Genomic DNA, 27,792 nt, shown 5'->3' on the forward strand with positions numbered 1-27,792 from the left:
CATACGCCAAACGAACCGACAAAGTGGATTTTTGAATTAAGGTGAATGAACGAATTTTTCCCGACAAAACACAAAAATAAACAAATTATAAAACGCGGTTATTGCAAAACGGGACCGATAAAACCCCCGTAAACGGTATCCCAAAGGCGGAATCTTTTCAAACTTCATAACAAATTTTTCTTAAACACGAATTACAATAAAATATTTCATTTCGGTACAGTTGAGATACGGGGACGCGCGGTTTCGTCACAAGTCGTTTAAATGGAGAGACAACAACTACAGAGTACATGTGTGAACATTACTACAACCTCTAACGCATGCGACACCCCCGCGCCCTATTTCTACATCCGCATGCCGGTCGGAAGGGAGATGACGGGACACACAACTTCCATGTGTGGACGTGAATCTCACGCGTAGGTTCGGAGGGGACGAGGCACACAACTTCCATGTGTGTACGTGAATCTCACGCGTAGATTCGGAGGGGACGAGGACAAAAAAAGGAAAAGAAATTACGCTGAGCGAACGAAACTACAACGTGCAGTGATCTACATAGTCCCAATCACCAATCAATGTCTATCGAAGTGCGGAACATTTATTACAACCCGTGACGAAACGAACGCTGATGTCACTCTAAACTGCTTTTCCAATTACATGACACAAACTTTTCTTCCGATACGAACAAATTATGATTTTAACAAATTTGTGAATTTAGCACGTCAGAATTTAATATTTACAATGCTGTTCTACCTGCAAAACATACCTGTAACAACAAAACACAGTCCTGGCTCGAACAAAGATTAGTGTAACGCGTGAGACAAAGGGAAAAAGTGGCGCCAAAATGGGACAGCTTCAATATCACTGATTTGCACCAAATCTCACGAGAAAACACTCCGTCTGTTAATTCGCGAATGAAAAGCGTTTAATTCAACAGCGGATGGCAGTAGCAAAAAAACACGAGATTTTTAAACAAAATACTCTGCACCCACAAAACACGTCTTGCCTCCGATGAGAGTGGAAAGCCAGCGCGCGCTTTTTTTTTCCCACCATCCCTTCAGTCACTTCTTGACCATGGCCTACTGGATTCCATTTTTGGTAAACGAACCAAGGCCTACTTGGTAGCCGTGAAATGGAATTTTGAATCGGGGCACTACAAGGTAATTAGTGAAACAAATACATGTATAAACAGAACGATACTAACCTTAAGTCCTACGGCGTAATTAATAATGAGATTATCTGAAAATTTAAGAGTGAACGGTTTTTTGAACACTATTGACATGATCATTAATAAATTTAAATTTTTTCGATTCAGACTGGTCCACCGTATTTCTGTATTAATTCTAAGTAACAGGTCTGTCTGTAATCAAATAAGTCTACATTTATCATAAACAAAATAACAGATGTATCTACCTCATTTTTCACTCTCTGTCCTATAAATATTAACGAACAAAATGTGGCCAAGCCGACAATTAAATACAGATGGCACCAACTCTGTAATATCTTTCCCTTCGGATTGTCTTCGTTCTAAAATAATCTTTGCTTATAGACACTTATGTCAGAATAAATGCAACTTACCAAGAAACAATAGAAAATACAGCATATAAATAAAAGAATTCCATTGAGAGCAAACAGAGGAATCCATTTTCGAATTTTTTTTACTCCTGCAGACGAGGCACTGAAACAAATTTTGCAGTAATTTACACAGCTGTAGAAATATTTACCTTATTAGCTCCACGTGTTTTTTGATACAAAATTTAATTCTATTTTCAACTTCCAATTGGTAGTGTTCATTTTTAAGAAGAGAACTATCATCTTCACTGTTATATTGAACAACGTTAGTGAGATTGGCAATATGTGTCACAAGTAAATACATTTGAAAGATCATTTGTTGTACATATACTATACAAAAACAGATGGGAACAATTCATCATCATAAAAGCTACTATAAAAAACGTGGATCTATAAATCCAATTCAAAAGAGAAGCGTACTCAAAAAAACATTTGTCAAAGAAGTACACTGCAAAAAACACATCTTCGTCATGGGTAACAGGCAGAACAAATAGAATTGCAGCTATTAGTGCCAATTCTAAATTGAGAATCACAAAAACTGTCCAAAACGCCGACTCGGTTTTAATTTTTGCCATTGTTTCTTTACCAGCACTATCCAGAGACCATGGTTTCGTGTTTTGTATACAGACCTCAGCCAAATCGCCATCTTGCAGTAGTGTTGTGATGCTGAGCATTCCCTAAATAATTTAACCTGTACTACCGAAAAAGGCAGATTAATTTAATCTTTTCCAAACCCTTTAAGAAAAGGTAAATTTCTTTTCCAGACAGTAAGCTTTCAAATCAACTTAATCTTTTCCTAATTATTTAATTTTAAGAAAAGATAAATTTATGGTCATAACGGTGAAAATAGTGTGTGGATGATAGTGTCAAGTCCATTTGTTATATCGTTGGAAGAAGAAGACTCCGACGAGTATTATTCGGACTCCGAAGATGAAAATTAATGTCATTAATTTTTATAAAATTCAAATAAAACCTATATTAAACTTACTACTTTAAATTTTAATTTTTAAACTTCAACGTGATCTACTGTTGGGTGCCGCTGAAATAACTCGGGGCGCTTTCTAATGTACCTGGCTTCAACCCCACCCACGATGGCCAAACTTCAACTGCAGTCCCTCCGTAAGATCCGTAGCAACGAAAAGTGGACTCTATTGTTAAAAATATAAGGTATACAATGTTTTCAAAATTCAGCTTATGGGAATTTGCCCATACTTGATGGCTTTACAACATATCGGACTTCCTTGGTTGAAAATACTATAGAATAAAAGTTTTATTTTGTCTATTTCTTTACACGGGAGAAGTTTGTTACCGTATACGCCAAAACACCCTGTATACGAAATGTTCTTGTTTTCAGTGCAGAAAACTCATCATCCGCCCCTGCCCAAAATTCAAAGCGTGATTTATTACTAAATTGTTTTTTTTTATTTCGCCATTTGCCCTGAAGTCTGTGAAGATTTCTTTTTCGGCAGTTGAGAGATCTTCGGGGATATTTTGAAATGGGTTCCTAACCCACTCGTATTTAATTTACTGCCAAAATTATCGTCAGCGATCATGCTTGGAAGCTGTGTAGGCAAAATGAAAAGAGATATTGAAAATATCTCACGTCATTCACTAGATATTGTTATGAATGTGACGCAGACGAAAAGTGGTGTTTCCTACTTGAATATTAGTTGAAAAAAACGAAAAAAATGAAGTCATTTCTCAACGTTAAAATTTCACGTTGTAGACAACCAACCCTACATGCTACCTGAGCTAACAGCTTACGGAAAGGGGACTATACAAGGGTACAAATTACATCGGCATATCACCCATTTTAATATTATGCAAATCTCTATCCTTTTTTTTTACGTGCAATAATAATTTCCAGTAATAATACACCATGAAATAAGCACAATTTTTTCCTTTATTTCATGTCAAAATTCACGATTTTTAGCTATTTACGTTACAAGACCGGTAGTAACGTTTTTATGGACGAGCTAGTGAATTACAGGTCGAGCCCGATAGGGCGAGACTTGTAAACTAGCGAGGCCATAATGCGTCTACCGGTCGTGTGACGTACAAGATTTTTTAGTATACTGAAACAATTATTATTCAACAGCAAATAGGTCATTTGGGATAATAATTTGAATAAAAAAAATTTGGCTTTGAAAAAGATTGCTATGCCTTGTTACTATGATAACAAACGATTCAACAAAATTCAGTTCATCGAAGTTTTTTTATGCGGTTTTTCATTTGCGCTGACTTCCTTCAATAAAATGAATTCTCACAAAGAAGAACCGAAGCAGGGTCAAGTTTTCTTCCCAGACCACCTTTTGAGGAAGGTAGATAGTGCGCGATCTAATTTATTGCCCCAAAAATCATCGGGAAGGTATTTGAAAGAGTACAAGGTGTTTTGCAATTGGAGACTAGGAAATAAAGTTGTTGGAATTGATGAAAGGGTAATGCTTGCCTTTTTTGAAGACCAATATCAGAATTCGAAACCCTCATGCTTGTGGTCCTATTATTCGATGATAAGGAGCTGCTTATTAATACACGAACAAGTGGATATTAAAAGGTTTGTTTCATCATTTTTTAACCTAAAATAATTACATTTATATATTAAACCATAGGTATGGAGAATTGCAGCAATATTTAAAACGAAAAACTGCGGGTTGTATGACAAAGAAATCAAAAATATTATCGCACCTTGATGTCACCAGATTTCTGAACCAAGCTGATGATGACACTTATCTACTTTTGAAGGTGATTATTAAAATCTATGTAGAACTTTTATGATGCCATTATTTCAAAATTTCAGGTTATATTAATTCTTGGTATCTTTGGAGGGTGCCGTCGGGATGAACTAATCAATCTTATCATTGATGACGTTAAAGATCACAATAATTTCATTAAGGTGTGCATTCCCAAAACAAAAACTGGAATTAGTCGTAGTTTTGTTATAACCGAAGATGAAGAAGGATGCGATCCCTGTGTTACAGTCAGAAAATACATCTCTCTGAGACCTGCCTATCTTACAAATAAGCGATTATTGATAGGATATAGAAATAAAAAGTGTGTGGCACAAGTTGTGGGAGTGCATACAGTCGGAAATGCCCCTAGAAAAATTGCAGAATATTTAGGACTCGCTGATACCAACCAGTACACTGGACATTGCTTCCGACGTTCATCCGCTTCTCTTTTAGTGGAAGGAGGAGGAGACTTAGGAACGCTCATGACGCATGGAGGATGGAAATCAGTAAATGTTGCAAGGGGCTATGTGGAACAATCAACACGAATGAAAACTAACATTGCAAAAAAAATTATGGGGTCATTTAATGAAACTCGAGAGTTTACAACTACATCCAGTGTTAGTACCCCACACACAGCTTGTGAAACTGTAGAAACTTCGGTAGAAAATAAGAACGATCAATTTTTGGCTTCAACGAGTTGTTCATCGTCATCTTTGATAAGAACACCTAGCTTGCCAGTTTGTAAAGAGAAAAAAGCAGAAGATTTGTTATTGGCCTCTGGAAACCATTTCAAAAATCTAAGTAATTGTACATTTAATTTTTATATAGGTAAATAAAAACCAATAAATCTGACAAATTATTTGACATTTGCTACCGGCCGCGGTGGAAAGTAAAACGGACTAGACCATAAACATGTGTCTACCGGACTCGTCGTCGAGCAGGTAGACATCTACTACCAGCACAGTATACTAAAAAATATTTTATTTTATACTGTCCGGTAGATGTTCGATTACATTATCCATTTGAGTCCGGTAGGGTAGTTATAACAGTATCAGAGACTGTTTTATTTATACAAATCAAATCTGACATTGAAAAGTGCAAAAGTCGAAAAACATTCACTTGAGTGCTTCGAAATGATCGAATTGTAATACGAAAGTTGATTAGCAACCACGAATGTCATTTTTTAAAATGGTTGCAAGTTGCTCGTCAGAAGTTGACGACTCATGTTGACATTTGATATAAAAATAAAAAAATGTGACACTAGTATTCGCCGTTGTCTTAAAAATTAAAAAAAAAAACATTTGAAGGACAATAAAAAATTATCGCTGTAATTCAAAAAATAAAGCCTTACGATTGGTCGAAAATGATGATGAATGAAATAATCACATACATATTATATCCCAAGTGCAAAATTTTTTATCGGAAATTTTTTTGCTAATGAACGAAAACATCCATAAATGAGGTCAGAAGACCAATTATTAGCAAATAAGAGCACGAGACGAAGTCGACCGAATAATTTATGGATGTTTGAGTTCATTAGCAAAAAAATTGCCGATATTAAAAATTTACACGAGAGGTATACGGCCGATTATTTCCTGAATAGAATGAAAACAAACGCATTATTTCCAATCCTTCTATTCAAAATAATTAAATTTAAAAAAAATCAGGTACCGGCATTTTTTATCAGATTATTGCACATTGCATTTTAGAGAAATTTTATCGGGTTATTTTTTGTTTTCTCGTTTTGATTGGTCAATATTTGTCACGCAATTGGTTGCTAAACAATTGAAGGAAATACTCATTGTAAAAAACAATAGCAACGGCCATTACCACAGGAAAAAAGATGATGCGATTTTCACAAAATACATAATATGATTTTTTATTTTTGCAATAAAATTATGATACAGAACAGACTTCTAGTATGAAATAATAGTATACTATTACTATTACATGAGCAAGTACAGAATAAGTAAAGAATAAAAATCGTTACTTGCGAGTACATAATACAGGGTTATTATAAATGTTTGTAGGCCATGAATTTGTGCCGCCTTGTTTCGATTCTGCACTGTATCTAGTGGAATATTGGTATGAGTGAGCTCCTGACCAACTGAAACGGTAAAAGTCGCTGTTAATGTCAAATCACTTGATTACCGCATTTTTTTCCTTCGAATCAAAATAAGTCTTTAGTAAAAGTTAAGAGTAAGAGTGTTAAGACCACAGACGACGACGATGAGTATACAACAGTGATCAAGGTTAGGTTAGTAAAATTCTGTAAGTTTCAAGTAAATTTATTTTCAGGTTAACTGTTCTCTTCCAAATTCTCTCTTCTAATTATCAGTTTCTCCTAAACACATTTTTTTAGGATAAAAAGGATTTTTAGGATTGCAATGGGGTACACCGTGGAACAGACTACTTTCATTATTATTTCATTTTATTAAAATGGTGTACGAGATGAAAACAGAATGCAATCATGTAAGGATCAATATCTCGCAAAGTTTCCTAATTTAGAGATAGAGGAACAATCTTTAATGACCCACATTCGATGGATTGTGAATAGACAAAACTAGAGATGCTTCAAAGGAAAAGTCATCGAGAAGGCTTCAAGTTGGTGAAGTTTTGAGAGAGAGAATGGAACAAAATCCCAGAACATCATTGCTGTCAGCACAGTCAGGTGTAGCACTGAGCACATGTCAGAAAATTGTGAAGAAAAGATTAAATTTGCACCCTTATAAAATGTCATTGTTTCAAGAACTGAAACCAGCAGATTATCCACGTCGTGTTGCATATTGCAGCTGGTTTTTAAACAACCTAAATGATAACAGAACTTTGGATTTGTCATTCTTTTCCAACAAGGCATGGTCCTGCAAGGGCGTAGCAATGATTTTTTGCTGGGGTGGGCCAGACTTTAAACCAGACAGATGATAGATATATATATTGCAGATGTATCTTGTTTTTAATGTGTTTTACTTTTATTCTGGAGTGGGCCAGAAGGATTCTGGGGTGGGCCGGGCCCACCTGGCCTCCCCCTTTACTACGCCCTTGTGGTCCTGCTGTAAGTTCATAACCTGATTGTACTCAGGGAGACGTTAGAAGTAATAAGTATACCTCCTCTTCCATATTTGTTGCTGATTTCATTAACAACTATTCCAGATTGGATCAACACATGCCCCTGTCTGACGTCGCCCATCTTGTGTATCCTGCTCCTCCACATTATAACATTGGAAATCATTTAATGCACATTAACAACAATAAAACCTTGCTGGACAGTTAAATAGCTTTAATTTGTTACCATATAACACATAAATAAAATGTCTATTTACAATGATTTAATTTTCTCATTTTCCATCAACAGTTTTGGAATCTTGTGGTACTTAACATTGTTTCCTCGAAACTTTTAAAACAAAAATGATTCAGTACCCATTGAATAATTTAACAGCAACAATTCAGTTCTACACACCTGTGGTTAAACACCAGTGGATAAGTTTACAAAACTGAAATAGAGAAAATTAAATTTTATTGTCCGTATGAGATGGATTGAACCATATGAACTTTAAAGTTCACTTTGATAACAAATCCCGTCTTGATGGATTTAAGTCACTGTTACTCACGGTATTAAAACGTTGGAACAATCTCTTTAAACGAATCTTCACTGTTGTGGTTAATAATTCAAAGAATTTTTTGAAGGTAAACATAACCTCCTAATGTCAAGAATAATAATCTACTTCGTATCATTTTCGTATTGAACTATGGAACGGCAAAAGAAAAAATTTCATTTGTTTTCATGGGCTCGTTGACTACAAACATTTATAATAACCCTGTATAATCCTATACTTTATCTATAGAAAATTTTTTTGACTAATAAACCGATAATATTCAATTATTCACCGAAGGGACACAAGATGAAACCAACCGTTTCATTGTAATTTTACCTTAAAAATATTTTACCATAAGGGTCATTTTTGTCTCATTCATAATTCTTGACTAATCAGGTAGAAACTCCGAACTAAAATTCATTCCCTCATCTGCAGGGAGTAAATGCAGATTTAATCGTAATACTTTGGGAAAATACTGTGACGTTCACTGGCGGCAGTGACGTCACGGGATTTGACGCCGTTCGGGTCGGTCGCGGTATGCCTCGAGCGCCAGTCCCTTTTTGCGGCTGTGGTGGGACGCCACACGGCCGGGGTAGCTTTTGCGGAGCGTACGGTGTCCGGGGGTCGGCTGTCAGGGCGCGGAAAAGGGGTAGTAAAACAAACAGGTGTCGCACCAAGGGGGGGCCTTTATTCAGACTATGCACAAAAAAAGGGGCGTAGGTACCTGGTGGCGCCGGAACCTTTCGGGGACGATGTCCGTGTGCTGGAGGAGTGCTCCGGGCGGGTGTCGGAGGAGAGCGCGGCTGGTACTTACTGTTGTTCCGGTCGGACCTGGACTCTGCTGGCTCTTCTGTCTTTCCGGTCGGACCTGGACGCTGCGGACTCTTCCTGCTCCGGTCGGAGGGAAGGGAGGGCGAAAGGGGACGGGAGGGCCGGGGTTCCCTCGCGATGGGAGGGAACGGGCCAGGAAGACGGGGAAAGCGGGAAAGCCGGGGTTCCCTCGCAATGGGAGGGAACGGGCCAGGAAAGCGGAGAAAGCGGGAAAGCCGGGGTTCCCTCGCAATGGGAGGGAACGGGCCAGGAGAAAGCGGGAAGGCCGGGGTTCCCTCGCAATGGGAGGGAACGGACCAGGAAAGCGGAGAGAGCGGGAAAACCGGGGTTCCCTCGCAATGGGAGGGAACGGGCCAGGAAAGCGGAGAAAGCGGGTTGTTGGTTAGGTCGGAAGCGGAGTCGGAGTCGGTGCTGGAGCTAGGCTAGGAGCTGGAAGAGGACCGGGATCGGAATGAGAATGAGCTCTGCAGGCTCGGCGCGGTCCTTTTATTGCCACGGTGGGACTGCGCGCGGCCCGCGACTCGCGGCTGGGGCGGTGGGGGAGCTCGGCTCAGCGCGGAGTTCGGGTGCTGTCGGCCGGAAGAAACACGGGTTCCGGAGCGGATTCGGTCGACGCGGTTCGTGCAGTTGGTTCCGCGCTAATTTTCTGCACTGGCTCGGCGAAAGAGCGGAATTTTTCCGCCACCGGGAGCGTTTCTTAGTAACTTCGTTACAATACAACTACACAATGCTGCACCCTGTATTTGGTGAATATTATAGTTTTATTAGTAGGACCTTCAAAGTCAGAAAAATGTCCTATACGATCAAATTGTAGGTATATTATGTACCTACAAAAAAATACTAAAACAAATTCTTAGCTCAATATTTTTAATTTTTTACAATTTAATGTTCCTTTTGTTAAAAAAAAATCGGGAGAATTACAAAGGAAAGTCGGAAAATTAGGGCAAACTTCAAAAATTATAATTTTTGTAAGTGTTACGCCCAAACATCGAAACCGCTCAGTGAGCGAAAAAAACATCCACAACGCGTTGCGGACGGTGCTGAACGAACAAATATCGAAATCTGATCATTTTTCGCGTTGTGGTCGTTTTTTCTGACCACGACGCGTTGTAGTTAATGCTGAAACGGCCACAACGCGTTCTGGATTATTCACAACGCTCATAAACCGATCGTGCTTTTGAAATTTAACTACATAGATTGACAAAAATAATAATTGAAAATATTTTTGTTTAAATATGTTTATTTTAACAGGAAACTATAAAAAATGGAACACTAAATAAATGAACAGCAGGTAGTTAAGAAGTAAAATTGAAAATTGGTATTCATTTGTTCTTGCAGGCACTACTATTGTGGCATTTAGAATTGCACAATACCTCATTGGCCCTACAGTTGCACTTTTTAGTGTTACAATAACATTTGCAATGGCACATGACAAATCCTTGTTTTGACCCAGACGAAAGTGCTGAAGCTTTTCTCAAATTTAATGAAGAACTCGGAACATCCGATGAGTTTATAAAATTAGAATCCGCGAAAGTGAATTCAAGTCTTTCCAGCACTCCTTCTTTGGTTCCCAACTTGTACAAGCTGGATTCATTAACGCTTAGAACTACAGCTACAACACTTCTAGGGGCAAGCCGTCCTCTGTCGACATCCGGAACTTTCACTACGACATTTTGACCGACCTCAGCAGGAGGTAGTTTTTCACGGGACAAAGCTAACATTTTTTCAGCTTGCTTCATCAATCCGACTTTAGCATTTTCGCGTTGCTCTAAGATTGCATCACGTCTGCTGCAAAGGCTGCATACAACTTGACCTTCAATTGCAACACCACACTTCATGTGAACTTTTAAACCGCATTTTTTACATGGATGAATGATTCCAAAATCTTCGCAAATGGAACATGCTACCGCACTGGCTCCTGCACTGATTACATTTTCTTCCCTCTCGACATTTTCATCTCTTTCCATATTTTCTTCCATTTCCACATTTTCTTCCCTTTCCTGGTCTGTTCCGGATACCATCCCATCCAAGATTCTTTCTAAATCTTCTTCGCTTTCCAAAATTTCATATGTTTCCCTTTCCAGGGAAGAACCTGCCAGACCGATTCTTTGCTTGCTACCAAACATTGCCTCGTAAGGACTTTTTTTAATTCCTTCATGCAGGGCACGATTTTTTTTTGCTTTGAATTAACCGTAAACCCTCTGACCATTGTTTGGTTTTATTGTCAAGCATCCATGCCACCAACATATCTCTCACGTCCTGATTGGATCGTTCTACCGATCCTTGGCTTTGTGAATGGCGGGGCTTACCGTGTACAAGTTTGAGACCTGGCCACAGATCCTTAAAAGCTTCTATTATTTTATTAGAAAACTCTCTTCCGTTGTCGCTTTGAAGTATAAATGGAGCACCGAAAATGCAAAATATGTCCATTACATTATATGCGACTTCTTCAGCTGTTTTCGTTTTAAGTGGTTTTAGAATTGTAAATTTGGTAAGATGATCCTGATAGTTCAATATGAAGCGATAGTCTCGGTCTGGCTCGGTCTGCATATCGATCAAGTCTATTTGACATCGGGAATTCATTTGATTTGATAGGATTGGTGCAACAACTAACCCCTTCTTCTTCATTTTCTTCTTTCCTTGACATTGCTCGCAGAGAGACAAATAGATCTGTATAGCTGTTCTAGTGACGTTGCAGTATTTTTTGTTAATTTCAGCCTCCATAACTAAAAGAAATAATTCATTAGGTATATTTTATAATAATAGTGTTTAGGTAAGTACCTCTTGTTCGTTTATGTCCAGTTGCTATGTGAGCAGATTCAATAATCTCAAAAAGATCATCCGTTTTATAAAAATATCGAAAATGTTCATCTTGTGTTTCTCTGGTCTTTTCAATTAATTTTTCATATGCCCCAATTATTATTATATCGTACCTCTTCAGCCTTCTATACTGTTTGGATGACAATGACATTTTTTTTCAAACGTTTTGCTTCATTCACCTCATCGACGATTTCTTCATACCGTTCATTCGTAAAATAATCACTTCGCTCGTTGCTATTATCAACGATATTTTTAATTTTTTCATTAAATGCTTCCCTCATATTGTTTTCCGCTAACTTCACACACTTCACACTTCAAAATTTTACTTGATTTCGCTCATCAACAAATAGAACTTTACTCAAACGCAGTCGTCAAAACACTGACTAGTGACTAGTCTGAACAAGAAAGATCGGTTTATGAGCGTCGTAAATAATCCAGAACGCGTTGTGGTCAGAAAGAACGACCACAATGCGAAAAATGATCAGATTTCGGTATTTGGTCGTTCAGCACGGTTCGCAACGCGTTGTGGCTGTTTTTTTCGCTCACTGGGCGCTTTCGATGTTTGGGCGTAACATATACACTAAATTAAATGGTTGTGAATAAGCTACAAAATGACGTACTAAATTCACGTAAACCCAAAGTGCTTCAAGGTTAAACTGTCAAAATATTTTTTTCAAATAGGGGCACATACTTTTTTTTAGTAATTCTGATAGAGATTTTTATTCTGAAAACAATAATGTATGACATGTGTAACCTAATATAAGAAAAAAAAAAAAACACTACCTGTTAAAAAAATTATGTGTTCGCATTTGAAAAAAATATTTTGGCAGTTTAGCCCTGAAGCCCTTGGATCTATATGTGAATTTATTAGGGCCTTTAGTAGCCTATTTAGAGCCATTTAATTTGGTGTATATATAATTAAAATCCTCTGATAAATAAAGGAGTTATGAACTCATCTTCTTTTTCGGGGAGACCTGTGAGTTACAAATATCAAAACATTCATTGTTTACGTTCATACACTGTAAACAATTAGCGGGGTAAATGCGGAGTGAATTTGGAGCGAATGCGGAGTGGATGATTTGTAATTGATTTAATCCCCCCGCAGTGAAATCCACTCCAAGAGGGAGTTTATTTAGATTATTCATAAAAACACTCTTCGGAGTGAAACACAAAATTCTTTGACTATCAGTGGTTTGCCACCACATAAGTTAGTATTGAAAGTTAATTGCACGTTTTACTGATCAGAAATGCAAAGGAAGCATTAGTCTATGGAACAAGAATACGCATCAAGTTTATGCATCGCAATGCTATTGATTCCGAAGATTTAATTGGAACCGAACGCAATAAGAGAATTTTGATTCCACGTATAAATTTAACGTATTCAGGTACTATTTTACCATTTAATTGTCAAAGAAGTCAATACCCAATTATAGCTGCATTTGCGATGACAATAAATAAGTCTCAAAAACAAACATTCGAAAAAATTGCAATTTTATTGAGGCACCCAGTTTTCAATTGTACGTCGCAGCAAGTAGAGTTCGATCATTCAATGATTTGAGATTTTATACTTCCGAATATAACTGCCAGGGGCATTTACCAAACGATGAAATTTTATTTTAAGTTCAATGGACATTTTATTTTTTAACCGCCCGGTTTTTTTGTTTTAATAAAAAATATAGGTACTGTTACGATTTAAATTTCGCGGCAAATCGTAAATGCTAGAAGGTTCGCGAACGTTCCAGAACGGGCTCTCGGACCCCGACTTCCGGTGCCGGCCGCGACAAATTTGCGAGAGGAGGGGAAAAGATATAAAGGTGGAACTGACGCCATTTTAGAGGTTCTCGACTAGTTCTCGTTAGAGGTTTACGACCGATCCGTGTGTGAGTGTTTGTGCTCAAAGGGGGAGATTAGGGGGTGTTTTCTCAGTGCAACAGGTGCTGGCGAACCCGTGGAGGAAGACCGAAGCGGCTGGGAAATCGTTCAAGAGGAGCTCCAACCGTACGTTGCGGCGGATTTAGGCTTCCTTCACGAGGGTCATCGACCCTACGCGTCAGCGGATCATTTTCGCCACCCTGTTGGGCCGGCGTCATCCCCCAGGATCCCACCAGAGAGCAGGATCTCACACCGGACTGTCCCTGGCCGAGGAACCCGAGTCCAGGAGCAACTCGTATCTGGCAAGGTCCTTCAGAGTTTTTCCTCTGTCCGCCATTTTGGCATTTCTTTTATATAGTTCGCGCTATCAGACCTGAAGTGACGTCGCCAGAAACGACGCGCCAGCTGGCTCTCGGAGGGTTTTTATCACTTTTCATTATCTTTTTTTTTCACCGGGGCTAACTCTCACTTACTTTCGCTTATTCTTAGGAAAGGTCGAGGGGAGGAAGGACCCGAGGACTTTCCGAGGATACGGACGGCGTGATAGACCAGCGGCGGAAGAGGGACTCGGAGGACCTTCCTCCAGCTCACTCTTCCCGGGACTCTCCAATTGGATTTCAAGCCTCAGACCCGGCGTAAGGGATGTTTCTATTTTAAATTCATTAAATTGTTTAAACTTGAGTATAGCCTGGTAGAACCGGCACTTTTTGAAAATTTTACTAGTTGCTTAAGCGCCTTCAGCGTGTCATTTTGGATTACTTCTGGACTTCATTTCCTTTCATTTCACTTCTTGCCATTACATTTTGAACCTTTTGAATTGTTAATTTGTCTTTGCGGAAATTGTTCACGGTACAACCTTACTGCTTCACGTGCATTGTTCCCACATCGTGCAAAAGTAAGAATCATATCTACGTACTCAGAGGAAGAATACATGTTAAATGATACACTTGAATTAAATATCGCAGCGAAATTGTATAACAAATGTCAAACTGACGTAAACAATCATTCTAATAAATGTAGTGGACCAAATCTAATGGACAGAATTATAGAGATTTACGGATAAAAAGGAAACCTAGGCAACGCAAAATTGCGATTATTCCACCTTAATGGTGCTCAACTCTGATTGGTCAACTTCAGAATGTCTTTTCGCCGTTATCATTTGAGATAGGACTTTTTTTCTTCAAATTACACGTTAATATATTCGCCCTAAGGCTCCCTTTTTTCTCTGTCATATGTAAGTACAATCGCGGAAAAAGAATACTGGTACAGTATATTACGATAGACACTTCAAAACACAATCAAAATAAAGTTTCTATAGTAATATACTGTACCACTATTCTTTGCCCGCGACAGTACAATTGCGGCCACGGAATTTTGGCCGTCACTTTCATGTCAATTAAAAAAAATTGATGTAGTCCACGCTTTATTGTCATTATGATTGACTTTTGGAATTGACATCCAAAAATTTGTCTATGTCATACTTCATTCGTAATTGCGAACATGCTACCAATACCCTATTTCAATAAAGTGCAAATAGTATCCCTGTTCCAAAATTGTACGAAATCAGGAAGCGCGTTTTCTTACAAGTCAGTCAGCATCCAAATGACAAGTCTTGTAATAGTAGAAAGTGAGGTTACGAATTAGTAAGGGCCGCTTTACATCTCATGTCAATGGAATGACAAGTGACGGCCAAAATTCCGTGGCCGTAATTGTACATATGAGATACCAAGGAAAACGCCCTGTAAGTTTCATCCGCGAGTTCTGGGACACCTGTATAAATCAATAATTTTACCACACTTTGATTTTTGTGCCTCTGTTTTGTATCTAATGGATAAAACAAAAACTGGTGTATTACAAAAATTACAGAATAGAGGCATGAGAATAATACTTATAGTCTATTTTTTTAAGAACGAAGCGTTGCGGGAGATCGGGACTAAAATTGACAAATCAGATTACTCTATTTTGCACCACGTGACAAGCCTTATTTACATTGAACTATAATTACCAAATTATTTTTTAAAATATCTAATCTTTGACATTATTTTTGAAATATGTCATAATTTTTGCGTCACCGTCAAATTCTCGTGCACAAAGTTAAAGTGTCGTTTGTTGGTGCACGATTTCAGTATTTTGGTGTAGCATAATGGCAGAACAACAACCTGGTTCTGTTGTAAAAAAAAATCGAGGGGAAAGCCAGTTAGTAGTGGTCAGAAAATAATGATACATAATATCTACGCGAAAATTAGAGAGTAGAATGAAGCGCTCTCCAAAACAGAAATGGTAAAACGGGTGTCTGAAGCAGCGGGAATTGGTCTGACATTAGTTTGGCAAACCATTAAGGAAATGGAAGAAACTCATGCAGTGAAATCGCCACCAAGTAAAAGGAATCGCAAAATACTTTTTGATGAAGGTCTGGCAGAGGTAGGTAACAGCCCAAAAGTGGCAAAATTACATAGGTCATGTCATGTACTTCGTCAAGAAGAAGACATGTATCAATTAGATAATATTGCAGACGAAAGGGAATTGGAATTCACCGTCAACACAGGCTCGAGTGACGAATCAGATGATCTTGAGTGGGAATTAGAAACAGGAGATGTTTCGACCGAGAACGATGTCCTTACTGATTACGTAGGTAATTCAACTTGATGGTGTATTTTTCCACTGAATAAGTTGTGGATTATTATCTTCGACCACTTCTAATGAATGCAAGTTTTCACTGCATTTGTAACAAAGGATTATGTTGTTGTTTAGTTTATTATGTATTCCAAAAGAAAATTTAAGTCCTTTTTTATGTTCTTGTTTAATTTTCAAGTAAACGTAAGATTCATCGAATGTTGTTTTTGTTCTTAATTGAATTTGTAGACAATAATTTATAATAAAATGCCAAAAAACAAATAACATTAAAATTTTCTTCGTTTTTAAAATTACCCCTCTACTATAGACAACCAATTTTACACAATTCTAAGAATTGTATTGTGTAAATGGGGCGGCCGATGCTGATGCCACCTACTTCGTTCTTAAAAAACACACTATAAATGTAATTACATGACCAACTTCATTCATATCCGCTTCGCTTCTATATGGCCGTCTCAATTTTGAATTTTACATGCAATCAAATGTTCCCGTTTGATGGACATCTACTAGCGACCTCCACTCAACAAACAACCAAACTACAAATTATGAATTTGACATTAACATCAAGGTCAATGACCTCATTTTTATGTTATTACTGTTATTAGCCCATTTAACGAAAACACGAAGACGAAAATGTTTGGTTTAATTTAACTACCTAGATGACAACACTAACAAAACACATTTTTAAAGGTAAGAGCAAAATTTATAACCATTTATAACTTCAACACTTTTCGGTTCAGTGGTTTACTGTTTAAGCTCAGAGTCTTCAAAGAATCCGTTTTTTCTACACAAATATTATTGAGGACTGGTTTCACAGCCGTTTTAATAATAATCTTGCAGACTGCAGCTTTGTGTTGTGAACAGGAAAACACAGAATTTTGAAAGAGGTGATCATATAGCAAGTCATGCAACTGAAGACATGGTTTCTCATACTGTAAAAATGGTAACAGTTTTTGTGCTATATTTGCAATTCTTTGAATAATGCCCACAAATGCATTATTGGGATATATCAATCGACCCCGATCTTGAAGGGCTATTAATCTTAATAATGGTCCTGGTATGGTGGTAGATAAGAGTGGAACAAGACATTCATCACAGTGAAATTGATCTTCTAACTTCTTATGTATCCTGAGAGAAATGCTACTGATGCAGAAAAAATATTACTTGCAGGTGTAATATTTTGGCTGAGACTGTGTATGCTGGTTCTAACATCAATAAGCAATATTAGTTCTTCAATATTTGTAGTCACACATTCTCCGTAAGTTTTAGAAGGAATCTTTGCTTGACTAATGAAATTAATGTTTTGAGCAGTATTTGCTGATGAAGATGCTTTTACAATTCCACAATGAAGAATTTGTTTAATAGTTCAAGCTTAGTCTTCAAAGAATCCATTTATTCTACACAAATATTACTAAGGACTGCTTTCGCAGCCATTTTAATAATAACATTGCATAATGCAGCTTTATGGTCTGCACAGGAAAACTCTGAATTTTGAAGGAGGTGATCATACAGCAAGTCATGCAAATGAATACATGGTTTCTCATATTGTAGAAATGGTACCTAACAGTTTTTGTACTATATTCGCAATTCTCAATAATGCCTACAAATGAATCACTGGGATACAGCAATTGACTCCGATTTTGAAGGGCTATTAATCTTAACAAAGATCCTAATATGGTGGTGGATAAAAGTGACATAAAAGATCACTTTGACAAATATGTATTGTATATGTATTGTTTTGCAGGGAAGAAGCAGGTTCATTTTCATCTAGGGACGGTCAGGATATGAATTCGTACAAACAACAACAGGGTTCTAAAATAACTAAAGAAAACATTTTGCATGTTGTACATTTGAGATCTGAATTCCTACAAATACGAATGGGACAGCATCTTTAGTGAGTGTCACTTTTTTTGAAGATGATCTGTAATTTTGTTGAGATTTATAATACCATTTAATAAATTACCTTCTATAAGAAATTTTATTATTCAAAAAATACTACAAAATCTTTTAAGAGACTAACAATTTGTTTCTCTGATCGGGATCGCTTGGAAATTGGAAAAAAGGTTTCAAATTTCCACAAATAAAACACTTTCTGCCCATTTTGTTAAAAAAACAACTTAACAGTCCCGAATTTATTTAAACTTTAGAATGAATAAGTTGTCAACTTGACGGAAGATGGCGACACATGATGCACGTTTCATGGACTACTTTGCAGGAACAAATTTTCGCTAAATTGAGACGGCCATATAGAAGCGAAGCGAATATGAATGAAGTTGGTCATGGTAATTATTAATAAATATCAAGGCCATCTGAATCAAAAAGCTACGCTTATAAGGCCGTTTCAATGTACATAATAATTGTTTCTGCAGAGTGGCCATAAAACAAAAGAAGGCAGAACCTTATTGCGCGCCCTCGGTGGCCGATTAACGAATCAAAGCTACAATATTGGCGGCAATTTAAAATATTACCCTTCTATTTTACATGAAATGGTAAAAGCGTGTTTCATTTGTGGGGCAAAAGATGTTCGCTTATTTGAAATTCGCAGCAATATGAAACAAAGACGAAAATGGTTCGAAGCTTTTGAAACGTTTTGCGGGAAGCAAATTTATGGAGACAATGATAAGCACAACCTTTTAATTTGTATTTGTAATATAAAAGACTACAAAAATTACGGATTACTCAGAAATTTGTGAGCAGCATTTTCAACAAGACTTTATAATTACAAACCCCAAAAGACGACGCTTATGTAAAGATGCTGTTCCTTGTCCTTCTATTTTTGTAAGTATCTATAATTAAAAAAGGGTTGTGGTGTTTATTGCTACATGAAATATACATAGAAGTGAAGTCAACCACGAAATATGAGAAAACTTCCTCTTCTCATTTTTCGACCTCCAGTTATTAATTACTGTCATCTTATTAATGTTTTTGTTTTTTAGACTTTGCCCACTGAAACTCCGGTTGAAATTTCTGTACCCCAAAATCCTGTAAAGTCTTTCACCATTCCAACTGTTCCAATGACGTCCAAATGAATTCAAGTAAATAGTATTTCTGCGGAGTATATGCCACCAAATGGTTGAGATAATGGGCCCTCATTTGCTAGAAATTCCAATACTTTCATTTTGTCTGGTACATAAAAATCAGATCTGCGAGCTGATAATAACCGCAACGCTGAAACCAGTTTTAGATAATACAAATTTGTCAAGAAAAAACAGATTTATTAAAGGAGAAATGTGCAATCCAGAACAAACTCCTTTGCAGAAAAATATTAAAGTTATAAATTGTTTTAACCTACCTTGTGTTATGATTTCATGTTTTTTTTGCAATTCTAATTTATTAGTATTTTGCTAGTCCAGAATGTATCCAAAATAAGCTCGGATCTTGGATATTTTATTGCATTCATGTTTTAATTGACGTTTTAAGCACTTAACCTCAAAGTAAAAAGTCTCAATCGATTGCGTTCGAAATCGGTAGATGGAGCGCAAAAAGGTTCTGCCGCCCGAAATGTCACAGAAACAAAGTTTATATGGAAAACTCGAAAATTGAAACGGCCTTATAAGCGTAGCTTTTTGATTCAGATGGCCTTGATAAATATACACCTATTGGACTCATGCTCAACACTCTACAGTGGATGTCAGTGGAACAAAGATTACATTATATGACAATGATTTTTATGTTTAAGATGGTACATAACATGTTACCGGTATACTTTAAATGTCTTATTAAATTCAATTATCAAGTTCATCGGTACTCAACTAGAGACAAGCCTGATTTAAACATAACTAAAGTCATGTTGAGCCGAACAATGAACTCAATTTTCTATAAAGGAATGAAAGAATACTATGAATTACCGATGAATTTGAAAATGTTAGGCAATGTAGGTGAGTTTAAAAGACAATTATCCAGATACATGCAATCTTAGAGTATAGTTGTAAATGAATAATGGTACATAATGTAAAAGTATATTGTATCGAGACAATAATAATAAAGTTCTTCTTCTTCTTCTTCTTCTTCTTCTTCTGAGTACTGACATTGAACCTTTGTTAAATTGTAAAAAGACCATGTGATATTGAAGTACGCGATAGTATAAATAATAAAAAATGTACTAAGGAAAATATACGGAGGGAAAAAGATAGGATAAATATGAGGAAGAAGAACAAACAAAGAAATATTGGAACTGTATGGCGAACCGTCAATAGATAAGTAGTGTAGCAAGGGTGCAAAGGATGAGGTGGTTAGGTCATATTACAAGATTAAACGATAACGTACCGACCAAACAAGCTTTGATGAGGGGAATTATTGGAAGGAGAAAAAGAGGCAGACCCAGATCACACTGGATACAAATGGTGGAAGGAAACCTGAAAGAAGTGGAAATGGTGGACTGGAGAGGACAAACAGTCAATAGAGCAGAATGAAGAAGAAAATGCAACCAAGCCATGAGCCTACTTGGCTCGCAGAGCTAAATATAACGGGTGACAATTAAAATTTTCACTTGGAGTTGGCTTTGAACGAGTTTTTATTTTTTCTGTTACTTTAGACACACGCAAGAACGAACGACAAATGTCAGTCAGTACAATTGAAACATAACCAAATTAAGAGAAAAAACATTTATTGACGTGTCAAACTTGTCAGTGTCTAAGGTGCAATGGAAAACAAAGAATGATCCATAGCCAACCCTAAGTGAAAATTTTAATAGTCACCCGTTATATACAGGTGTCCCAGAATTGCGAAAAAGCTCCATAACTTGTTTGTTATTAAAGGTATCCACTTTCTCTTTTTTCTAGATGATAGCTACGCTTCTACTACATATTCGGAAAATATTGCGGTATACATACAGGCTGTCCCAATATTATAAAAACACTAAAGTTATGTTTTTTTAAATGGAACCTACCCAGTTTGATTTCATTTTTGGATTCTATACTAATTTGTGAATCAAATCTACAAGGTCGTTTTTACTTATCTGCCATCGTTTTTGATCAGTGGCGCTTTTTTTACCAGAATTCCGAATTGCAGGGGTCCCTTCGAAAATTCGTACCTTCCAAATAGTTACACATAAATTAAAATAATTGACGCTGTTTGATTACTGAATGTTTGCCGCATCTGCTAAGTGTTTACTCAATAACATGCTTAATCGCATGTGCCTACTGCGATTTTTTAAAAATAACAAACTAAAAATGTCAAAAACTCATTTTTTTCAAATGGCACACCGCATTTATTATTGCACTGGTCGAAAACTTTTTTGACAATCTTTCCAACGGTATAGGATTTGTATAGTCGAATGTGAAAATTTAGGGTGCTATCTTAAAATATCTAAAACAAGATAAAATAAGACTTCAAATGTGTGTAATCAATTAACACTTATCACTTAATTCAGAGCCATACAATTTAAAAAATCGATTTTGAGCAAAAAAAAAATATATTTTTTCTATTATTGATTCAAAAAATTGAAATTCACGCATAGTTATCGGTGCCTGAAGTGGGTCATTTTCTAACGTGTATTTCTTTTTGCATTGTTAGTAAGATCGAAACCATAGAAACGATACAAAACAGTGTGTGAAATGCGATTTCACGCACACGACTATTTCTGTGTTTCACTTCACGCACTGTATTTTATTAGTTACCTAGCAACATGGTCACTGCATTGAAACTTCAGAGTTCCTTCAAAAATTTGAATTTTTAATTTCAATTTTTTGAATCAATTATAGAAAAAATATTGTTTATATTTCGTGCGTGAAGATGTTTTTGTGCATTCAAAGGCTTATACTGCCTCGACCTTCGTCTCGGCGTAAAAGACCTTTTCATGCACAAAAAACACTCTCTTCACGCACTTAATATAAAAATAACTATTTTTTCGAACACGTTCATAATTCACAATTAATTCAAAGAAATTTACGAAATTCGCATCAAAAGAAAATTATTCGTTTTTGAATTATGTTCAAGCGTTTTTGAATAAGTAACTGATAAACAGAGAACGAATCAATGACTGAATAAAAGACGTGTGGCTTCTACGAATCTCTATTTACAAGTCTCTAAATTCTCAGATTTTTTTTTTTTCAGATTCAACTTCATTTATTTCTTTGCTTATTTATTACATTTCATTCGTTCTTAGGGCTATGGCAAATTTTTTACAAGGGGGCGCTGCTGAGGCTTAAGGCCTTTTCAGCGCTGGGATTATTCTAATTACAATGTTATACTTAATGTTAGACGATGATATGGGTATAATACAATAATGATACAATAGAACGGAAAAAAAAACAAAGCTGAATACAATGGAAGTTAAATAACGTTTGATGGTAACAGTGAACTTATGCTAGGTGAAACAAAATCTTATATACTAGGTGAGGCAGATGGGGCTGGGGGGTACAGATGGTGTCCTGGGCGTCCTTGAGGTTCCTGTGGGTGGATGGTTCTGCTACTGGATTGTTCTTTTATCTTCTGGGTCCTGTTGTTCAGTATCTGGAATGGAGAAAGAAGAGCAGAAAAAGAACAAGGGGGGTTAGAAGGGCTTACCGGGGTAGATGTCCTGAGTCCCGGTAGTCCTGGCGTCGTCGACGGCTACCGCATGGTCAAGGGGGTTGAGTCCACAAGCTCCTGGAGGTCATCTGGTAGGTCGGTGTAGGCTGGTGAGAGGAGAGCTGTTGGGGGGTGTTTTAGCTTGCGCTTTGGAATTTTCGGGATTCTGTTGAGGAGGCGGCCGTCTCGTGACGGGTATTTAAACGAGGTGGACAGGGTTTGGATGGCGAGGGCGTTGTTGGAGTTTAGGGTGCGTGTCACGTAGCGGCTCTGGAGTTCTTTGAGGCGGAATTGGATCGGGATTGTGTTGGTTTCCTGGTGGAGGTTGTCGGAGGGGAACCTGTCGGGGAGTCGAAAGATCCTGCGGAGCATTCTTCTCTCGCAGGCGGAGATTTGGTGGAGGAGGGCCGGGTATAGGGTGGCGTAGATGGGCCGCGGTATTCGATGACGGGACGGATGTAGGATTTGTAGGTGTGGTACAGGGTTTTCGAATCGCACCCACGGATGCGCCCTCGAATCCTGTACAGGAGGTTGGCTCGGTTGCGGGATTTTTTGAGGGTTTCTTTGACGTCCTGGTTGAGGGTGCAATTTTTGGAAAAGGTGACGCCGAGGTAGCGGATGTGTTGAAGTTTGGGGATGGCCTGGTTGTTGAGTAGGAGATGGGGGGCTTGGTGGCGGGACCTGGCTCCGGAGTAGGACATTAAGATGGACTGGGATTTGAGCGGGTTTGGCTTGATTCTCCAGGTGTTTGTCCAGGTGGTGATGTTGTTCAGGTGGCCCTGTAGAATCCTGGCGGCGATCGCGGGGTTTCTCTGGCTTGTCCACACGGCGGTGTCGTCGGCGAAGAGTCTGGTCTTCGTCCGGGGGGCATCTGTAACAGGAAAATCTCTGCAGTATACAATGTAGAGAAGGGGGGAAAGGATGGAGCCCTGAGGGACCCCTGCTTGAAGAGCGATTGGGCGGGACTTAATGTTTTGGATTTTGACGCTGCAGGTACGATTTGAGAGAAAGGAGTCGATGAGTTGGATGAAGTTGGGGTTTATTGGGATTTTTATGAGTTTCTGGACCAGCCCGTCGTGCCAGACCCGGTCGAAGGCCCTCTCTATGTCCAAAAATACGGCAAGAGTGTGCTCCTTTAGATTGGCATGTCGGGTGGTGTCCGTGTGAAACTCAAGGATGGGGTTGATGGTGGAGCGTTCGGAACGAAATCCGAACTGCTCGGGTGGGAGGAGGTTGTTGATCTCTAGGAAATTTTTTAGGCGGGTTGAGAGGATTTTCTCAAAAACCTTCCCTGCAATGTTCAGGAGGGAAATGGGGCGGTATGAAAGGGGGTTGGTTGGGTCTTTTCCCGGTTTGGGGATCATGACCGTGGTGGCATGTTTCCAGGCCGGGGGGAAATGGTGGGCGCGCATGCAATTATTAAAGATAACTGTCAGGGCAACAATGGCAATCCGAGGGAGGTTTTTAAATATGGGGGCTTTAAGTTCGTCGGGCCCCGGGGCCTTTTTGCTCTTCAACTGCCTGATGTGCGCTTCCACCTCGTCCGGAAGAACCTCGACGACGAGAGAGTCGTCTTCCGGGAGGAGGCGGAGGGGATGGTTGGGGGGGTTGCGACGGAAGTTGTTGACGCTTCTTATCACTTGCGCGAAAAAAGCGTCGTCGAAGTGGGGGTCGTTGGGGACTTGGTGGATTTGTTCAAGGGTTTCGGCGAAGCAATTTGCTTTTTCAAGGGGCGTGTTTATGATTGCGTTGTTCCGAACGAGGTGGTGGACAGTGGTGGTTTTCTGTCCTGTCAGAGTTTGGAATTGAGTCCAGAACTTCTTTCCGTTCCGGTAGTCGAGGAGTCGACAAGAGTCGATCCACTGCTCCTCACGGAAACGGTTCAGGTCTCTTCTGACTTGCGCATTGAGTCTGTTGAAGATGGTTTTTAACGCGGGGTCTCTAGTTTGAATGAAGCTGCGGTAAACGCGACGTTTTTCGCGGATCAATGCTAAGATTCGCGCGGGAATCGGACGACGTTTGTTGATGGGGATGAATTTACGCGGAACTGATTGCGATTGGGCTGTTTTGAGGACTTCGGTGAATTGCGCGACTTGACGGTCGACAGTCAGGAAATCGACTGTGGCTGCGATGACCGGGAGGTTGTCAATCGGCCTGTTTGAAGTTGGTGATTGGGATGAATGCTGGGGGGGGGGGGAGGAGGGCCATCTAAAAGGAAGTGTGTTTTTAATGGGACGTGATCGGAAGTGACGGTTGTTCCTATGCTGCAATGGGGGTACAAGAAGGGGACGAAGTTTTCTGTTGAGAGGATGTGATCTGTGATGGAACAACCCGTGTGACTTAAAAAAGTGGGATCGGTGTTGTGCAGACGGCACAGCGGAAGAGTGATTATAAGGGAGTTCAGTGACCTGCCGTTGGGGTTCGTTTGGGTGTCACCGAAGTCTGTGTGACGAGCGTTAAAATTTCCGAGGATGATTGCAAAGTTATGTTGGGCCGCGTAGCGAAGCAGATCAGCGGAAACTCTGTCTTGGGGGCGGTTGTAGTAGGAGATGATTAGGATGGACATGTTTTGGAGGTGGAGATTGACTGCGATGGCTTCTAGGTGGTTGAGGTGGTTAGGTAGTGTGTGGGGAGTGGAGGTGAGGTTTTGAGCGACGAGGAGGGCGACGCCGCCGCTGCGGGTGAGATTCCGTTGATAGCAGTGAAATTTTGGAACGACGATTGATTTTACCGTGTGGGTTTCCGAGATGGCCAGAATTGAAATTTTATCCTGCGCGAGAAAATTTTTGAGGTTATTGAATTTTCGATTTATGCCGCGAATATTTATGCATCCCATTTGTATCGGAGCCATCTATGCGTGACAGTTGAAAAAAGGGGGGGGGGGGCTTGGGGGCCACTTCACTGGTCGAAAGTGAGTGAAAGTGATTTTGTGTCCGGAGTGGGACACTTTGGTCACGACGTTGAAAACCGATTTGGAAGTGTTTTCGAGGATGGTTTGAATTTTCGACCGCTGCATGGGGAAGAGGTCGAACAGAGTCTTGGTCATGAAGGTGATCAAGCTCTTGATGATAGTGATGGTGGTGTCGGTTTTCGAGGTCCGAATCGGAGTCGGTCGGTTCGGCGATCGCCGTCGGGGGGTCGATGATTTTGACGGGGAGAACGGGAGTTTCATCAGTTACTAGGATCTGTTTGAAACTCGGGCACGCGCGCGACCATGCAGGGTGGGGGCCGTTGCAAGAGGAGCAAGAGGGCTCTTTCGCGGGGCATCGGTTTGGCGGGTGGCTTTCGGGGCATTTGGGGCAGATGGCTTTGTTGGTGCATTCGGCCTGACCGTGGCCAAACTGAAAACACCTGGGGCACTGCAAGGGTGTGGGGGTGGGGGGGTGTGAGGTCTTGCACTCGAAGGTGCGGCCGTAAAGAACGATACCGTTGATTAGCATGTAATCAACGGTAAGCTTGTCGGTCGACAGAACGCGGATGAATGAGGTGAAGCGATTAGATTTCCTGGAGACGATTCTCCAGGCCTTCACTATCGACAGTGGAGGGTAGAGGGCGGCGATCTCCTCGGCGGAGATATCTTGGGGGACGTCGCGGACGACCACCGAGAAGGTGGGTTTTTTGGGGGCAGACGCGGGTCCGGGCGTTTTCCGATTTATGGGGGCGATGGTGATCGTTGGGCTGTTCGCGGCGACCTGTTAGGGTCTTTACGAGGTTGGGGGTGAGAGGGGCTTTGGTGATGACCAACGCGGTTTTGTTATAGTTCACCCTCAGCTGAATGGATTTCAAGCCGAGAGTGACGACCAGAAGGTTATAAAACAGAAGAAAAAAGTGGGGGTTCCCATTTAAAAAAATTGGTGATGACGTCATAACTCAAAAATGGATGGAAGTAGTTTCCACACTGTATATCACAATTACCACAGGCATCATGTAAGGTTCATTAGAATGATGCACATGTTTATGCCGTTAACAGAAAAACTTCCAACAGATTTTAAATTTTGTTTCTTATTTAAGCAATGTTTAGGTACGTGGTACTATCGGCGCCATCGAAATGTGAACGAATTTCTGGTGCCATAGAAACGTCTTCTGTTTTGGTTTAGATTAAATAAAACTTTGTTCAGGGGCGTACTATATGTATGGGAGATAAGAAAAGATTTCTATCACCTATAACTTTCTATTACAATTATTACAAGTTTCCCCGAGTTTGGCTACAGCCCTCGCTTTTTCCGCATCAGTCAAGTGTTGTGGCATGTATATCGTTTAAAAATAAATTAAATTTGCTGACAAATTATGTTTGTGAAAATATGTCACAAATCTGACACATTAACGCACGCCTATGATTCATGTTTCAACACACACTAGGAAAATTTGGCGTTCACATTTCGATGGCGCCGATGGTACAAACAATTTATAGTTTGATGTGTAATTGAGCCAGATTTGAATGTTGCATTTTTTTGGTAATATTTATTTTGAAATACAAATAAAAAATATACAGAAACCTGGTCCGCACAGTATAGTCTTAACGCAGAAAATTTTTCATCTGTACGAGAAAACACAACACAGTATAAACCACTTTAACAATCTGAAAAGGTAATTACTAATTAGTAAAACAAATCTACCTACGAGTATATACAGTGTGGAAACCACTTATGGAATAAATTCAGTAATTTCAAAACTAATGACATTTGTCAAAAACGCTGAAACAGGTCGATTTTTATTTCTCATGGTGCTTATTTTAAGTTGCTTCACTTGTTCATGACGTCATCCATTTTTGAATTATGACGTCATCACCATTTGTTTTTAAATTACAACACTGACTTTTTTCTTCTTTTTCTGATAGACCATACTACTACCTAAACGATTAATGAAAAAAATTGGTACCTTAGATAACAATTTTTTTGAGAAAATGACAAATTTTACTTCAAAAATTTAATTTAATTTCTAATGTAAAAATTTTAATTGACCTTAAACAGAGACAAACAAACTTCTAAGGTTAACAATAAAATGTAACACAAATGTTGAAATTATCCCCCACCAACTTTTGGCACTGTACACCGCGCTCAATAATGTCAGGGCTGATTTGTTCCATTTCAGCGCGAATTCTCTGTCATAAATCTTCTAAATTGTTTGGTCTATTAAAGTAAACCCTCGATTTTAAATAACCACATAGAAAAAAAAACAAGTACATTAAAAATTAAATTAAATTTTTGAAATAAAATTTGTTATTTTCTCAAAAAAAT

At 38.9% G+C, this 27,792-nt stretch overlaps 5 long non-coding RNA genes across 8 annotated transcripts; 3 read left to right on the top strand and 2 right to left on the bottom strand.

Moving 5' to 3' along the window:
- The first annotated feature begins 3,498 nt into the window (after positions 1-3,498).
- On the top strand, positions 3,499-5,221 carry LOC138127425 (uncharacterized). The gene is made up of 3 exons (XR_011158227.1): positions 3,499-4,120; positions 4,176-4,308; positions 4,364-5,221. It is a non-coding gene; the product is annotated as an uncharacterized lncRNA (long non-coding RNA).
- A 1,106-nt stretch (positions 5,222-6,327) lies between these two features.
- On the top strand, positions 6,328-7,561 carry LOC138125607 (uncharacterized). Of its 2 annotated transcripts, none has more exons than XR_011157491.1 (2): positions 6,328-7,394; positions 7,446-7,561. It is a non-coding gene; the product is annotated as an uncharacterized lncRNA (long non-coding RNA). The 2 variants fall into 2 exon arrangements; XR_011157492.1 differs by having other exon boundaries at positions 6,328-7,387.
- LOC138125608 (uncharacterized) lies at positions 7,243-8,121 on the bottom strand. The gene is made up of 2 exons (XR_011157493.1): positions 7,904-8,121; positions 7,243-7,786 (listed from the first exon to the last, which is right to left on the bottom strand). It is a non-coding gene; the product is annotated as an uncharacterized lncRNA (long non-coding RNA).
- Positions 8,122-15,708: 7,587 nt separating this feature from the next.
- LOC138126082 (uncharacterized) lies at positions 15,709-18,021 on the top strand. Of its 3 annotated transcripts, none has more exons than XR_011157611.1 (3): positions 15,709-15,832; positions 15,924-16,735; positions 16,786-18,021. It is a non-coding gene; the product is annotated as an uncharacterized lncRNA (long non-coding RNA). The 3 variants fall into 3 exon arrangements; XR_011157613.1 differs by lacking the exon at positions 15,709-15,832 and having other exon boundaries at positions 16,469-16,735; positions 16,786-17,303; positions 17,357-18,021; XR_011157612.1 differs by lacking the exon at positions 15,709-15,832 and having other exon boundaries at positions 16,593-16,735; positions 16,886-18,021.
- On the bottom strand, positions 16,627-19,636 carry LOC138126083 (uncharacterized). Its single transcript, XR_011157614.1, has 2 exons — positions 19,338-19,636; positions 16,627-19,213 (listed from the first exon to the last, which is right to left on the bottom strand). It is a non-coding gene; the product is annotated as an uncharacterized lncRNA (long non-coding RNA).
- Positions 19,637-27,792: the final 8,156 nt, after the last annotated feature.

Source organism: Tenebrio molitor, chromosome 3 (genome assembly GCF_963966145.1).
Source record: "Tenebrio molitor chromosome 3, icTenMoli1.1, whole genome shotgun sequence".
NCBI classification, from domain to species: domain Eukaryota; kingdom Metazoa; phylum Arthropoda; class Insecta; order Coleoptera; family Tenebrionidae; genus Tenebrio; species Tenebrio molitor.